Below are 14,869 nucleotides of genomic sequence, written 5' to 3' on the forward strand. Positions count from 1 at the left end.
GAATATCACCTGTGCATCAGAGCTCAAAAATACTGTAACTGGGTTCACGACAGGAGGAGAATATAAACAACCAAAACTGCCATATTACAGTATATTTAAAAACACTTAGTGGATGCTGCACATCTTTCCAGACTAAAAACTGCAAGTGGACTCCATATGCTGATTATTGGCTTTTAGAATCTGCTGGTCTGAAATAATTTCATGTCTGAGAATAATAAACGCTGTTTGTAATTGCCAATTTTAAAACAGCATTCCAGTATTGAATTTTCATCTCAACAGAGATGGTTAACTCCCTACTAGATACTGTGCCTTTTATTTAAACCCATGAAAGCACTCTGGCTTACATTCTTTTACTTCAGCACTTCTGGACAACGTTCATTTGGCTGTAAAAATCCTACAATAAACTACAGCACCACCAACTAAATGGAAGGAATCCAAGAGGCAATCCAGACACAAGGCAGTGAGAGGGCTGGCATGTGGTCAGAGCAATGACTTCAGCCTCAGAACAAGAGAGTCATTAAAAAAAAAAAAAAAAAGGACACGCATTGCAGTCACCTTTTCTCGTTCAATTACGCAGCCTCCTTTGAAGAGCTGCGAGAGGTTTGAATGCAGCCGGTATGACATCACACCTGCGCACTGTGGCGTGATGACGTTAATCATTATTCCACCCCCGCGCTGAAAGAGAGCATGCAGCAGGCAGACACCACTGATGCTCGATTGCCATGAGAACCGAGCACAGTAACTGTGAAAAACTATGGGGGAAGAGAATCAAGCTGTGAAATCACCATGGAGACAACAAGAAGATTTAAATTAAAAGGTAACAAGTTTGAGGACATTGTCCTGCTTCAAAGCCAGGAACTTGTTATTAGGTTTTTAAATACCAAGAACAGAAAATGATCCATTTGGATAGAAAGACCTCTTATCGCTTTGCTAAGATGCAGGCATTTTAACATCACAATGGGCGTCTTAAACTCTATTTACACTTGACGAACTAAGACTGCTATTTATACCATTTTAAAGAATGCCCCAATTTAACAGGCATTTATTCAGCCTGTTGTTCCTCCTCCCTCTTCTCTGCAAAAACAGTAAAGAATTGAGTCAGTCCTAGTCAAAAAAATCACTGAACACATGATGATGTTGTTTGCAGCACAAATATCCTTTTTGCAATATGAGGCTGTAGCACATAACGTTGCCAGGGGAAGTACAATGGTACCACAGTAGTGAATGATTAGGACAAAGGAGGACTGACATTTCCAGGGTTAAAAAAACAAAAAACAAAAGCAGGTCATATTCACACATGCACACCACTTCTGATTCAATCTACTGGAGGCCCTGAAGGTCCATGTACTGTAACACAAACAGACAATCTAACAAATACACTTTCTAGCTATTACTGTATACATTGGGTCAATGCACTTTCCCAGCCATGTCAGATACTGAATAGAGACCAGAAATAATCATTTTCAGGTCTCAATGTACAGTAAATCATCTTTACTTTGTATTTGTTTGCTGTGCTGCCACACAGTATATTTTGAATGCATTGCAAACATATGCTTGCATGGTTAAATGGTACAACAGAGAAGTCAAGAAACATTCCCTTGAGGAAAGATCCTTACAGGGCAATTCCAATGACACTACAATAATAGTTTTGCCTGACTGGCACACAAATGACCTCTGAACAAAAGGAACTCTTCTTTGAAGACTTCATCTAGTTAAGTTTAAAGACTCAGTGCCTGTCAATTCCCTTGGTACTAAAAATAAACTAATAAAACATCTTATCACATGATTGCACATGTGACTATAGTCAAAGAAACACGCAAGCTTGCTACAGAGAATCAACCTTATTCATTTCAAGTTTTAAAATACTTGCAAGGCAAAGTCTTAAATACATATTGTAGCTGGGCAGGGCTAGAGTTTATTTTGGAAGGCAACAGAATATTTTAAGCCGCATGTGCGGCTGTGTTTTTCTTTCAGCAGGGAGTAAGTTGATTTGATAGACAGGTATGGCTCCCACAAAGACTATATAGATGTCCCTTGCACTGTACCTACAACGACAGACCTTATACTTAGACCTTATAATTAGCCATGCTATTTTTTCTGAGGAGATAATTACCCTATGGTTTAGTCTGTAGGCAACATTACTGCTCACATTAAAGTCTATAACAATAAATAGAACGCAGTAGAAAAACAAATGATGATGAAAATAATGATATGCAAGTGTGTAAAAATTATAGAAGGTACAAAGTAAATAATCTTAAAAAACTCCATAGTTGTTGTATTTTCATCACTCGGTGTAGTACAACAAGCTTGGTGATATTTTATTTTACACACACAGTAAATATATATTTTTTTTCTTTTTAGTACATTCTGTAGAGAACATTTCTGGAATGGATATATCTTGCCAACTTTTTTTATTGTCTCTATTGCAACTATTGCACAGCAAGAGACCAAAACAAACAGCAATATCAAAATTATAGAGATCATTTAAAAGGGAATGTCCATTTACTCAGTGCCCAACAGATTTAATTAATTGTTTACTGAAAGATTTAATATCATAATATGGGAGTTCAAGCTCATCTTATAAATATCTGCCAAATGTTAACAGGTAATACACAGAATCTGGGACCAGCCGTGAAGGTACAGTTCAATATAGGGTTAAATAAATGACTGACTCTACAAAAAGCAATTTTTTAAGAAATATTTTTCCACTCACAAAAATATATAGATTTGTTATCACAATGAATTATTTTCCAGCATAGCGTGTTTCCCAGAGTTGGCACAAAGGTTCACCACACTGGCACACTTCAAGAACATGTTCAACAAAAGGCTGCGATTGTTTTACAAGCAGCCAGTTGTCTAGACCCACTCTTACCAATGTGTCGTTTTCTGTCCCTGACTATTCAAGTTGCTTTTTGCATGAAGGGGTGCCAGAGGAGTAAGAAAAGCTTAGGAGCACGCAAATGAAAGACAACCCCTAGTAAAGACAGGAGCTGCATGGCACACAAATAATCAAAACTCTGCAAGACTAGCTGTAGGCAACAATATGCACAACACACTTATAATGGTATCAATAAGGAGATTAAACAGAACAGAACAGTCTGTTCTGAACATTTTTACATATATCTTAAGAATGTAAACATACTGCACAAAATGTTTTCAAACTGAAAAGCTGTGAAATGTTCTAGAAACCCGCGTTCTCTTTTTCTTTTTTGCTTAAAAAAAATGCAAACAAAAAGCCATCCATTTTAGCTGTCTTTTAATCAATATGAATGCTTCTAAGTGTTGTTACAATTGTGGCTTTACAGACTGCAGCATTTTAAAAGGACATACTGTCATTTCAGCATCGCATCCTTTCGTGAAAATGATATTTTTATACAATACTACCTGAAGCCATGATCAATGACATGCATCAGCTTTCTTGGAGGGGGAGGGAGGTGGGGGAAGAGGGAGAAAATGAGGGGAACAAAACAAGTGACAGTCTGTGTGCATGCTAAAACCAGATCGGTTGAAAGGGTCGTGAAAGAAACACGGTTTACAAAAAATATATCTTCTTATCAATAGAAATCAATGAACAAATAGCATGTTCATCAAACACTACTTTCTTGTCTGTAGCGGTGTATGCCCCCCAAGACATATTTAGGGAGATTTCAATCTCATGGTATCTTCCCTCAGACAGACCACTTAAATCACCCACACCCATACTGTACCACAAATATGTAACAAGGGTAATTTACACTATTGCAAGGAATGCAACTGAATTTCACACAGACCCTGTGAACTAAAATGTATTTTCCCCCATCACCCAGCCAGATATTTGATTGGTACCAAAAGATCTGCAGCAATTTCCCTGCCACCCCCACCGTGAGGGAAATCAATAACCCCACGGTGCGAGACGCACATCCAGAAGCTCCCTGCATGTCTCTGGATCAGACTGATCTCAACGGCAACACCACAGCAATAGTCAGGTATCCCAAGCTGAAAATAAAGGCTTTTAAGGATCTGCCTTATTCCTTTCATGAACAGAATGGCCGTTTTCAATGTGTTTTAGTACTAGGTGGTATCAGAATGCTTGAAACTAACCCTAGGATTCCATTTTAACTATTGGATTCCTATCCTTATGACAGCCTTTAAAAAAGTACTAAACAACAAAAACTATGATAATCGTGTGCAATTAACTAATTCAAGCCCTAAATGCTAAAAGACATAAAAATAAATAAATATTTGGTACATTTTAAAAAAGCCTCTATAAAAACGAAAAGATTTTAAGCATTTACCAGTTTGGTAGTGGCAGATATACACCGTTTGGCTTGTTCAATCTGTGATGTTTACAATCATTATCATATAAAGATAGATTATTTGCCCAATATGTTGGCTATATATTGTTATATCAATATATTTTTGAATAGTTAAAAGTTTTTTTTTTAGTTTTTTGTTTAAAAAGACTCTCTAACCCTCCCATCTCCCACTGTCCCCCTCCCCTATAATTAAATTTCAGTACCACACAACCGGGTAAAAACACTTTCGAATTGTCTCACCTCCTGCCAACCTGCACGTTGGACCTTGAAAGCTTCACCTGATCCATGAACGCCTGTAAATCCAAATTAAACAGAGTAATCATCGAAGGCTAATAGCTTGACATTCATGGCTCTGTGAGTCTGTTTCCTCAAGCACATCATGAAATCTGCATAGCATGAAGCCTGCAGCTGAAGCTGTAGGATACTCCACTGGAATTCCCAGTGCCTGAAGGGGTCACATGACCTGGGGCGCAAAATTGGCTGCTCAGCTGGATCCCGGATCACAGACATTAAGTGATGAAGCCCACAGGAGTCCAAATGACCTTGCTGGAAATGATATCTTAGCTGAAAGTTATTTTACTAAATAAGGTTTGAAATAATACCAATTAACAGCAAAAATGCTCTCCTCAATTAGACCATTTGCATTGGGTGCATATGCAGTTACTATACTTTATGGGATTTAGAGTTTTTTTTTGTTTTTTTTTAATAAAAATGTGACCATCTAGTTTAAAGCATTTTGATGCCCGAAAGAATACTGCTCAGTGTTAACCACTCTCTAGAGTATCTATCTTTATAATCCTTAAACAAACAATAATACCCTTACACAGCTTTACAAGACAGTCACACTGCACTGATACAAGCTTGCAAATTAAATAGATTGTACAAATGTATATGAAAAACCCTCAGTGCACACATGAACTATTTTAATCATTACAATCTGCATAAAGCCTTATAAAACACACATCCCCATAAGATTAACAAATAGAGACTGGTTAGTGCTTATATCACAGCCATTTGTTATTTAAAATTATACTACCTTAATCCAGTACTCCCAGGACTAAAACATCTGCTCTTATGTACCTAGCGAACTTTGCTATCAACAAACACACCAAGCTAGTCAACAAACAGTAACTAAGGGTGAAATTAAACCCAATTAACACAACCCACTGTTAAAACCTAATGGTGCAACACTTGCTTTAATTAGCTGAAAGACAAAGATCTTCTAACTCCTCCTATCCTGACTTCAGGCTGTCTTTACCCTAATAAAACTGGGCTTCCTCCAACTTTTTTTTTTTTGCATTTCTAGTATATTTTATGGGGCCTTGGAGTGAACTGTTCATGATACAAACAAGATGCACTTGTAACCAGGATAGCAATACCATGATTAAAGTGCATAGACATACTTTTTGAATTGCCATGCTTGGTTTTACCCAGAAATCAGAATAGGTGGATTAAAAAGCATTTTGAAAAGTACTGTGCTATAATGGAACAGCCAAGTCCCAAGAGTCAGTTTTGGAAGTGCTGCTTTTGGATTGAAATAAAATAATTTAAAATGTTGTGACATAATGCTGGAATTAAAGTTCTTACGCAGGGAGGGACATGAAAATCTAAGGAAAAATTGAGGCGGTGCAGACCATGTAGGTTAGAGATCTTCCTGAGGGCTTTGTTAAAAACAATATATAAAACGCTTCACTTTTTAAAACTCGGTCAATTGAAACAGGCTGTTTATGAATTTCAAAACTGTTTGATGTACTGAATGTGGAATGGGCAAGGCAGAACATTATTTTTTATCATTTTCACATGGAACAAAACAGCTCAAAAGCATTAAAAAGAACTGTTGCCCAAGGGCCTTGACTATGTGGATTCATGGTAATTTGTTTTCATTAAAACGTGAGTAAGGATCCATCCTACAGACCCTCCAATAGATTACACTAACAATAAATATATATATATATATATAACTATATATATATATAAATATATATATAACTAAAATATATATATATATATATATATATATATATATATATATATATATATATATATATATATATATATATATATATATATATATAAAATTAAACAAACACAACCAGCACAGTTAAATACAGTAAACTGACAACAGCTGCAGAAAGAGTTCCCTGAATATCTCAGCATTAAAGAAATAACCGGAATACTTGAGGTTAAATGTCTGGAGCTTATTTAAATCAAAATAGTTCTGTATCCAAGGTTGAAAGGTCAGGGCACAACAATCGTAGGTTCCGAAATATTTGTGAGACATGTAGGGCTGGAAGCATGGTGATGACAGGGTATTCAGCTTTTCCTCTTGAAGGGAGGGACTGAAAGCAGGGGCCACTTGCTTTAGCTAGTTAAGTCCTTCAATCCCATCCCTGAGTAGTCACAGCAGCAGTTACTCCAGCCCCATGACTCTCCCGGTGGTAGTCACTGTTTCCAGGCAGGGATCAACTGTATTGAGATCCACTGATACAGTGGAAAGCTCCTGGAAATTTGACCACCAGGTTAAAAGCCAAGGGTCATACAAATTCTAATGGATAGGATCCAGGAATACGTTAAGGCAGTGTGATGCACAACGTTGTTATGATAAAAGGGATGAAAAAATATGTATTACACTATGGTTTCTTTACAAATAATCTATTATAGGAACTGGGGAAAAAACACACACATACGTATATTATTGAGAATGAAGAATTTATCTTCTCTCTACCATGGCGTTGATGTAAAAAAACAGAAAAACAAGTAAAAAAGGGCGAATAAGTTGGAGCAGAATGATGCTTTGCTGGGACCGCCCACTCAACAGAAATATTCACTTGTATCTACTGTTTGTCTTTAAAGAAGATCACAATACGTTTGGTAAATCAGAACTGTGCTTCATACCCGTCAAAAGAATAAATAAATACAAATAAAAATTAGAATTAACTAAAATGTCAGAGCTGGTACAAAATCACTACATCACAACAGTGTAATCATTTCGAGTGCTAATCTTGACATATCCTAGATCAAGCACACAAAAGCTAACAAAAAAACTGTGCTTGAACAAAAGACCAGTAAAAAAGAGTTCAAGAGTTAAAAATAAAATAAAAGGTATGCTGAACAACCAGCTGTCAAATGGTTCCAGATTTGCATCCTGTCAGTCCACTCAAATCCCAACAACAGCTGAAATGACATCAACTACTCCTTTTTTCAAGAGCTGAAGATAAGCAACAGACTCCCACAGGCAAAGCAGCTTTTCATTGGAGATAGTGTTTACTTACGTGAAAGAAGTTAAGAGGCGCTTGAATAACAATCATAAAAATCATTCCAGATTTGTGCTCTAATATTTGCCTGCCACGCGTTGCTGCTGGCAGCACAGGACATTCAAACTTGTATAGGTACCTTTTTGCACAGGAATCTAAACCATTCATTTATAAGCTTTGATTCCATTAGTAACATATTTAGAAAAGGACGGTCACATTACCAAAAGAGAGATGAGAGCTTAGTGTACGAGATCCCTCAAAATCAAGACATTCACTTAGATTTCAGTCCTCTAATCTAGTGAACAGATGTACAGTTTCACAGAATCACATATTTATATACTGTACTTACCTTTTTTTCTCTCCACCAAATTCAGGTATTAAATAGAATAGGATCGGAAAATAAAACCTCGGCAAAAAAAAACAAACACACGCAATAAATTTTTTTTTAAAATAAATCACTGCAGCAAAAAACTGAACACCACTTTCAATGTCCTCTTAATGAGAAAAATCTGGTTCCTGGAAAAAAAAAAAAAAAGAAGATGGAAAAAAAAGCTTTGAGGCCCTCCAGGGTACTCAGCAAGAGGTGGAGAAGCATTCTAATCTAGACTGCTGACTGTGTTTGCTGCTGATCCACAGCCATGTGGAGTGGTTTTACCATTCAGAGGTGCTGAGAGTATAAGGAATGCAGGTTAGTTCACTTGGTTGGGAGCTGCTTAGGCTTCCTCCAGCACATGAAAAAGTGACACCCACCTAACCTCTAGCCTATTGGAGTGAGTCACCAGCCATTATCCAATCCCAGACCAGCAATCAGACTTAGATTAATATCGTAAGAGTCTGCAGTGCCAGAGCTCTGGAATAAGTGGGGGAGAAGCAGCAACAAAAACAAGACCTGGTTTTGGATAAACTAGAGGAAAAAAAAATAAAGTGCAACAAACAGAACAGGACTGTTTCTGCAAACTCGCAAGCTTGTGCATTTATTTATTTTTGACTGGAAAGGTGGGAGTCTATGAAGTAATCTAAATATCTAGCACGCAGACGCGATTCATAAATTACTCATGCTTGCACTTTCCAAGTAAATATACTGTAGCTTTCAAATGGTTCTCATTACATTTAACCTCTTCAGTACTGTGATACAAAGTACCATGCAACATCATTGTCAAAAGAGCTTTTTGTGTGTGTACATAGTTTTTCGTGTTAATGGTTAGGAAATAGAATGATGCATGTAAAACCTGGTCTTTGTAACTTCAACTCAAAAAGTGTGTGGTCCCCAAACTGACCTTTTACAGACTTTCTATGCATGAACCTAACATTTTAACTCTTAAGATGTTTTTGTCCAACAGGAAATGTTAAAAGTATAACAAACCCTACAGTAAAATCTGGGTGCTGTAAGTCATAAAAGACAGTGCATTGATGCCCAGGAGACAGCAAAGTTAAACTGTAAATGCCTCATTGTGATTGCCCTGGTAAGAAAGGTTTTACATAAAGTTAATAAAAAGTAACTTTGCTTTTAAAGAAGGTTAAATGGAGTCCAAATAAGTTACGCATATTCGTTTCCAAATGTATGTAAACTTAAGTCTTTAGGGTTAAACTTAATCGTTTGACCTTGGCAATTGAGCTCTCCATCAGTCTTTATCATTAGTCATAAACTAATTTCTCAAATTCGACTGTTAGGTTGGGGAATTGTGAAGCATTATTTTACTTAAGCATTTTTTCACAATGTACTCCCCTCATCATTTCACTATAAAGGATAAAGGCAGTGAATTAGTGAAAAGTTCAGTTCTCACTAAAGTATGGCAACTTGGCCAACAGTGAATAAACCAAATTTGTGAATTACTGAATCATGAGAAATCACCACTACAGAGAACCTCAACAAACCCTATATATATATATATATATATTGTAATATAGCGGGTTGTGAGAGACGGCAGGGAGGGGGTTAAAACCTCCCTGCAAGGAAAAAACATGTGGGTATGCACCGTTTTGTATTGCTTTATTGTTTCAATTGTTTGCTTTAATTGTTTTATTGTTAATTGTCTTCCGCACCTGGGCGTTATTAGAAATTAAGCCCAGGTGCGGGAGTTTAAAAGGAGTGCAAGCAGTCTGCTCGGGGCTGCTGAGTAGAAGGAGGCAGGAGAGGTGCTCTGTCTCCGAGTAGCCAGAGAAGAAGTAAGTGCGGTGTGACACCAGTGTGTTTTTGTAAGGACGGGAAAACAGCTTAGCTGTCCCGTGTTAGGAAGGGTGTTCCTGAGAGTTGAGTTAGTGCTCCAAGAGGAGTTAGGTGTTTATTTTGTGTGTGTTTGTTGTATTTTTGTGTTCATTAAAATATAGCGCGTCAGCGCTTCAAAACGCCATTTCTGAGTCCCGGGTCGATTCTTAAAGGGGCAACGAACCCAAGTGAGTGAGGATCGTTTACATTTGGTGGCAGAAAGTGTGGGCGCCCCTAAGACCCAGAAAAATGGATTTTCAAGAACTGATCGAGAAGATCAAAAGAAATACAGCTGCTCAGGAAGAGCAAAACAAGAAGTGGAGAGTGGAGCTAGGGCTACCGGAGCCAGAGCCTACAGAGCTGGACCGGCTGCTCCAGAAATGGGAGGTAGAGCAGCCGTCCCGAGTGCCAGAAGGGGAGGAGCTGCCGCTGCCAGAGCCCAGAGGGGAGGAGCTGCCGCTGCCAGAGCCCAGAGGGGAGGAGCTGCCGCTGCCAGAACCCAGAGGGGAGGAGCTGCCGCTGCCAGAGCCCAGAGGGGAGGAGCTGCCGCTGCCGGAGCCCAGAGGGGAGGAGCTGCCGCTGCCGGAGCCCAGAGGGGAGGAGCTGCCGCTGCCAGAGCCCAGAGGGGAGGAGCTGCCGCTGCCAGAGCCCAGAGGGGAGGAGCTGCCGCTGCCAGAGCCCAGAGGGGAGGAGCTGCCGCTTCCGGAGCCTAGGGAGGAGGTGTCGAGCGTACCTCCACCACAGCCCCGACCACCACCCCTACGGTCCAGTCCGGTGTCGCTGCGTCCAGTCCCTCACCCCTTGCTCCTGGACACCCTGTCGGTTAGCCTGGACCTCCCTTCACTTGACCTGGAGCCCAGGAGTCGGCAGGATCGGGCACAGTTCTCCACCTGGTCCCCTGCTCCGCTCCTCCCGGACATTAAGACGTCGCTGTGCTGCTCCCAGACGTCGCGTACGCTCCCCCTGGTCGCTACGTCGCTCCCCCTTGCTGACCGGACGTCGCTGCACTGGGTCCCAGCTGCAGACCTCTGCCCGCTACTGCAGCCTCCAGTGCCCCGGTTGTCGTGCCGGTCGCCCCTGACGAACCGGTGGGGTCCCTCGTCGCTGGTGCGCGGTCCCTACCTGGCTGACCCAGGACGTGGACCGATCCACCCTCGAGTTCGCCCGTGGAGGAGGGCGAAAATTGACATTTATGGACTCGAGGGTGGGTGGTTGTGTTTTAGGGGAGGAGGTGGCCGTCTCATGGCCGGTGTCTTGGAAAGACAAGGGGGGGGATATGTAATATAGCGGGTTGTGAGAGACGGCAGGGAGGGGGTTAAAACCTCCCTGCAAGGAAAAAACATGTGGGTATGCACCGTTTTGTATTGCTTTATTGTTTCAATTGTTTGCTTTAATTGTTTTATTGTTAATTGTCTTCCGCACCTGGGCGTTATTAGAAATTAAGCCCAGGTGCGGGAGTTTAAAAGGAGTGCAAGCAGTCTGCTCGGGGCTGCTGAGTAGAAGGAGGCAGGAGAGGTGCTCTGTCTCCGAGTAGCCAGAGAAGAAGTAAGTGCGGTGTGACACCAGTGTGTTTTTGTAAGGACGGGAAAACAGCTTAGCTGTCCCGTGTTAGGAAGGGTGTTCCTGAGAGTTGAGTTAGTGCTCCAAGAGGAGTTAGGTGTTTATTTTGTGTATTTTGTTTGATTTTTTTGTGTTTATTAAAAAATTAGTGCAACCGCGCAAGAAAATCCATTTCTGTGTGCTGGGTCGTATTTTTAAAGGGGCACGAACCCGAGTGAGTTGTGCTTTGTCACAATATATATATATATATATATAAAGTGTGCTTTCAATAGGGATTGATTAAATCAAGGCTTTCTGTAATTTCAAGAAAGAAGAGCTAAACCAGTGTTTGGGGATAACAAACAAATATGCAAGTAGTTATTTCAAAATGAAATATAATCCATCATTAATTCATTAATTTCCTTAATGAATATACAGCGAATAAAAAGCATGGTTTAAACCTTCAGTGCTTTAACAAGCTCAGCCTACCTTGACTAAAGTGAAGCATTCGGTCTATTAATACTGTACCCCTTAATGAAATGGTGAACCTGATGCCAAAACGAACAGCTTGTAAAATCCCATGGCTTTGTTAATAAACAGTTTACTGTTAAAATTCAACATCCCTGTGCCAGGCATAACATTTCATAGTATGAAATGTCCAAATGTGCGCAAACCCACACACTGTTTTAATGCCCTCTGAACATGCTTTTCAACAATATTTGGCAAATTTCTTTCATCCCAGTTTTGGGCTTTATGGAAGGTAATACTACGACAGCCAGCTAGTCCATGTTCGAGAGGTTTGCGGACATGAATGAAGGAGAAACCCACAGGGTCCAGATTGTGGCTCTTTGCCCAGAAGACGTCAAAAATGGAACTATACATACAAGGCTATTACTCTTCCACTGCTCACATAACTTAGATGTTTTAATACAGTTTCCAGAATTGGCAATGATTAATTAGGTGTAATGTACTTTTCTATTTTTAAGCATGTATGTCTGTCATCAGTACATTCTTCAGTTAATCCTAACATCCTAACGAATGGTAAAATACAAGGTCAGGGCTGTAAAACTTAATATTAAAACAATTATATTTTTGTTCATAAAAACAAGCATATTGCTGTACCTTAACCCACTGCACCACCAAGCACACTAAACATGTATAACCTTCACATGTGTAGTGTTAGGATAATGTGATATCTTGTAACAATTGTAAGTCGCCCTGGATAAGGGCGTCAGCTAAGAAATAAATAATAATAATAATAACAACATGTACATTTTAAATTTAGTTAGATGTTTATGGTGGAATAACTGTAAAGAACCACAAAATGCTCTTGTTTTAAAAAAGCAGTGTCAGTGTTTAAATCCATACCCAACACTACCACCAATACCAACATCCAAAGGAGGCCGATTCCACTTAATCACTAGATGGAGAAATCAATCACGTGAGAGCTGTGGTGTTCGCTCCTGTGGAGATGAAAGCATGGCAGCTGTGTGGACACTTCTGGTCTTGCAGCATTACTATTACTATACAAAATGTGTAGCTGCAGGATTAAATAACAGGCTGTTAAAAAGATACATTGTTTATTTTATCTCTTTTGTAGTCTGAAAGTCAGCTCTTTAATATGAATTGTATAATTTTATAAATAAGTATTACACATACAGTATCAGACAGACCTACCGATTAAAAAAAGTTTTGTTTTTTTTTTTCTTCAAATATTAAAGCCATTATATTGAAGGCTGTTGAGGAAATCATTTTTTTTTTTTTTCTGAACACCAATTAAGTGTTCAGTAAAAACAACTAAATCTTATCTGTCATATTATCTGCTTTACTGCTGGATTGAAAGGAAAATGCCGCCCTCTAAACCTTGTCTAGACAGTGTATAAAGTTATGTGTAAGATTTTACATTTTGTAACACAAGACAAACTATTCTTAAGTAAAGCCTGGTGAAGAACATTGAGGGAAATTCATTCCAATCACTAAATGATCCACAATCCTACAATGAGCTACATAAACTACCACATAATGTTTCAAAGCATGGTTTGCAAAATCATGAATTATTTCCCCATAATGAGTCCGAATGTGATTGTCAGTTCATAGGCCTGTTATTGGGGAAAGATTTCCTGCTTCAGAGTGGGAAGCCATGGCCTGCAGAGACCATACTTGACCCCGAGCCAAGGAAAAAAAACTGTTCACGCCTGAGGCTCTTGGCAGGGTCTGTGCTATTGAAAGTGTCTGTAAGATGTACAGAAGGGAGAAGTGTACAAGGAAAATTAAGAATAGTATCACCGCCATGAATGCAAAAGAATGTCTTTGTCATCTCAATAGAGCTTTAAAAAGACTCCTTTTCAAAAATATAAGCCTGTTGCAAAATGAAACGCTTCTGCTTAGTACTCTGCCAAGTGTGGAATTCACATTAGACTGATTCAGTAATGGATACCAGTACTGTTTAAGCTTGCTTTTTTATATTTCTTTACCCTCAAGATACATAAAAAAGCTAGTTCTATATTCTTTAACGTGTTTAATTATAAACTGTATAGTATTTTCTTTGGCATATTCAGATCATCTCTCCAAATCAATAGTTGCTATTTTTTCATTGTTTGTTGGCTCGTTACTGCACTAGCTAGCCGACATACAGCTGCTGCCATGATCTTGTTATAAAGAGATGATGATTATTGTCCTGTATTAAGCCTCCGAGGCAGGAGCAGTTTGTTGTCTTGCCTTAAAGTCCATTTATAAGAGAAACATTACTGCCTTTATGAAGGCTTTAATTTTGCATGTGAACAAATGCATCGATGCTCTCAAAGCTTAACTGCCTCTCAAAGCTATATGCTTCATGAGCGCAATCCAGATGCATCAAACACACACACACACACACACACACACACAGCTATAGCCAATAGTTTTGCATCACCTATCATTTTAGGATTGAGACATAATTAAAAAAAAAACTTTAAAAAATGTATGAATATAATTTAGATATTTTATTTAACATCATGTCAATCAAAAAGAAACTACATAATTATATTGCAAAAGTCTATATATATATATTTTGTGGAACTTCAGTTATAAGCTGTAATCAATTCTGAGTCAGTGAGAAATGCATCAGAACAAAGGTGTTTTAACATAGGGGCATTAGGAGGAAGAGACCATGTTTGGTGTATATTTGTATGCATTAGTTTCTTGACAAGCTGTCACATTACAGATTAGTTGTATAAAACAAGCAGAGGTATAGAAATGAAAAACAGTATCGCACTGAATAAAATACCAATGTATTTAGCTGCTCAGAAACTGACACTACACTCTGCTGAGCAGAACGAATGCCCCCTGGATTTTCACAGACAGCGCTGATGAAATTAAAGCAGAAATAGTGATCTGTGTGGGTTGCTTTCTGGTACACCATAAATCCTTGGAAGCCGGCTAATATATGTGGCACCGCACTGCGTTTTATCAAGGAAGATCTGTGAACATGTACAGTACATGCAAGTGCCTGACATGGATATTATACCTCTTGCAAAAGTACCCATTTCCTTTAACCGTCCTGCATGGACAAAGACCTTCCAAGTAATTGGACCATG

The 14,869-nt window shown here is 39.0% G+C and overlaps 1 protein-coding gene across 2 annotated transcripts in view; it reads right to left on the bottom strand.

Annotated features, from left to right (window-relative positions):
- Window positions 1-14,869, bottom strand: part of LOC117411849 (prickle-like protein 2) — a 74,585-nt gene that overhangs the window by 27,458 nt on the left and 32,258 nt on the right. Inside the window, exon 1 of one of the 2 annotated variants that reach the window (XM_058988592.1) lies at window positions 7,899-8,250. The exons of the other annotated variant lie outside the window; for it this stretch is intronic. The gene's annotated coding sequence lies outside the window, so the exon portion shown is untranslated. Of the gene's footprint in view, window positions 1-7,898; window positions 8,251-14,869 lie in introns of those variants that run through there. 2 annotated transcript variants of the gene reach the window in all.

The sequence above is a fragment of the Acipenser ruthenus genome, chromosome 16 (assembly GCF_902713425.1).
Source record: "Acipenser ruthenus chromosome 16, fAciRut3.2 maternal haplotype, whole genome shotgun sequence".
Lineage (NCBI taxonomy): Eukaryota > Metazoa > Chordata > Actinopteri > Acipenseriformes > Acipenseridae > Acipenser > Acipenser ruthenus.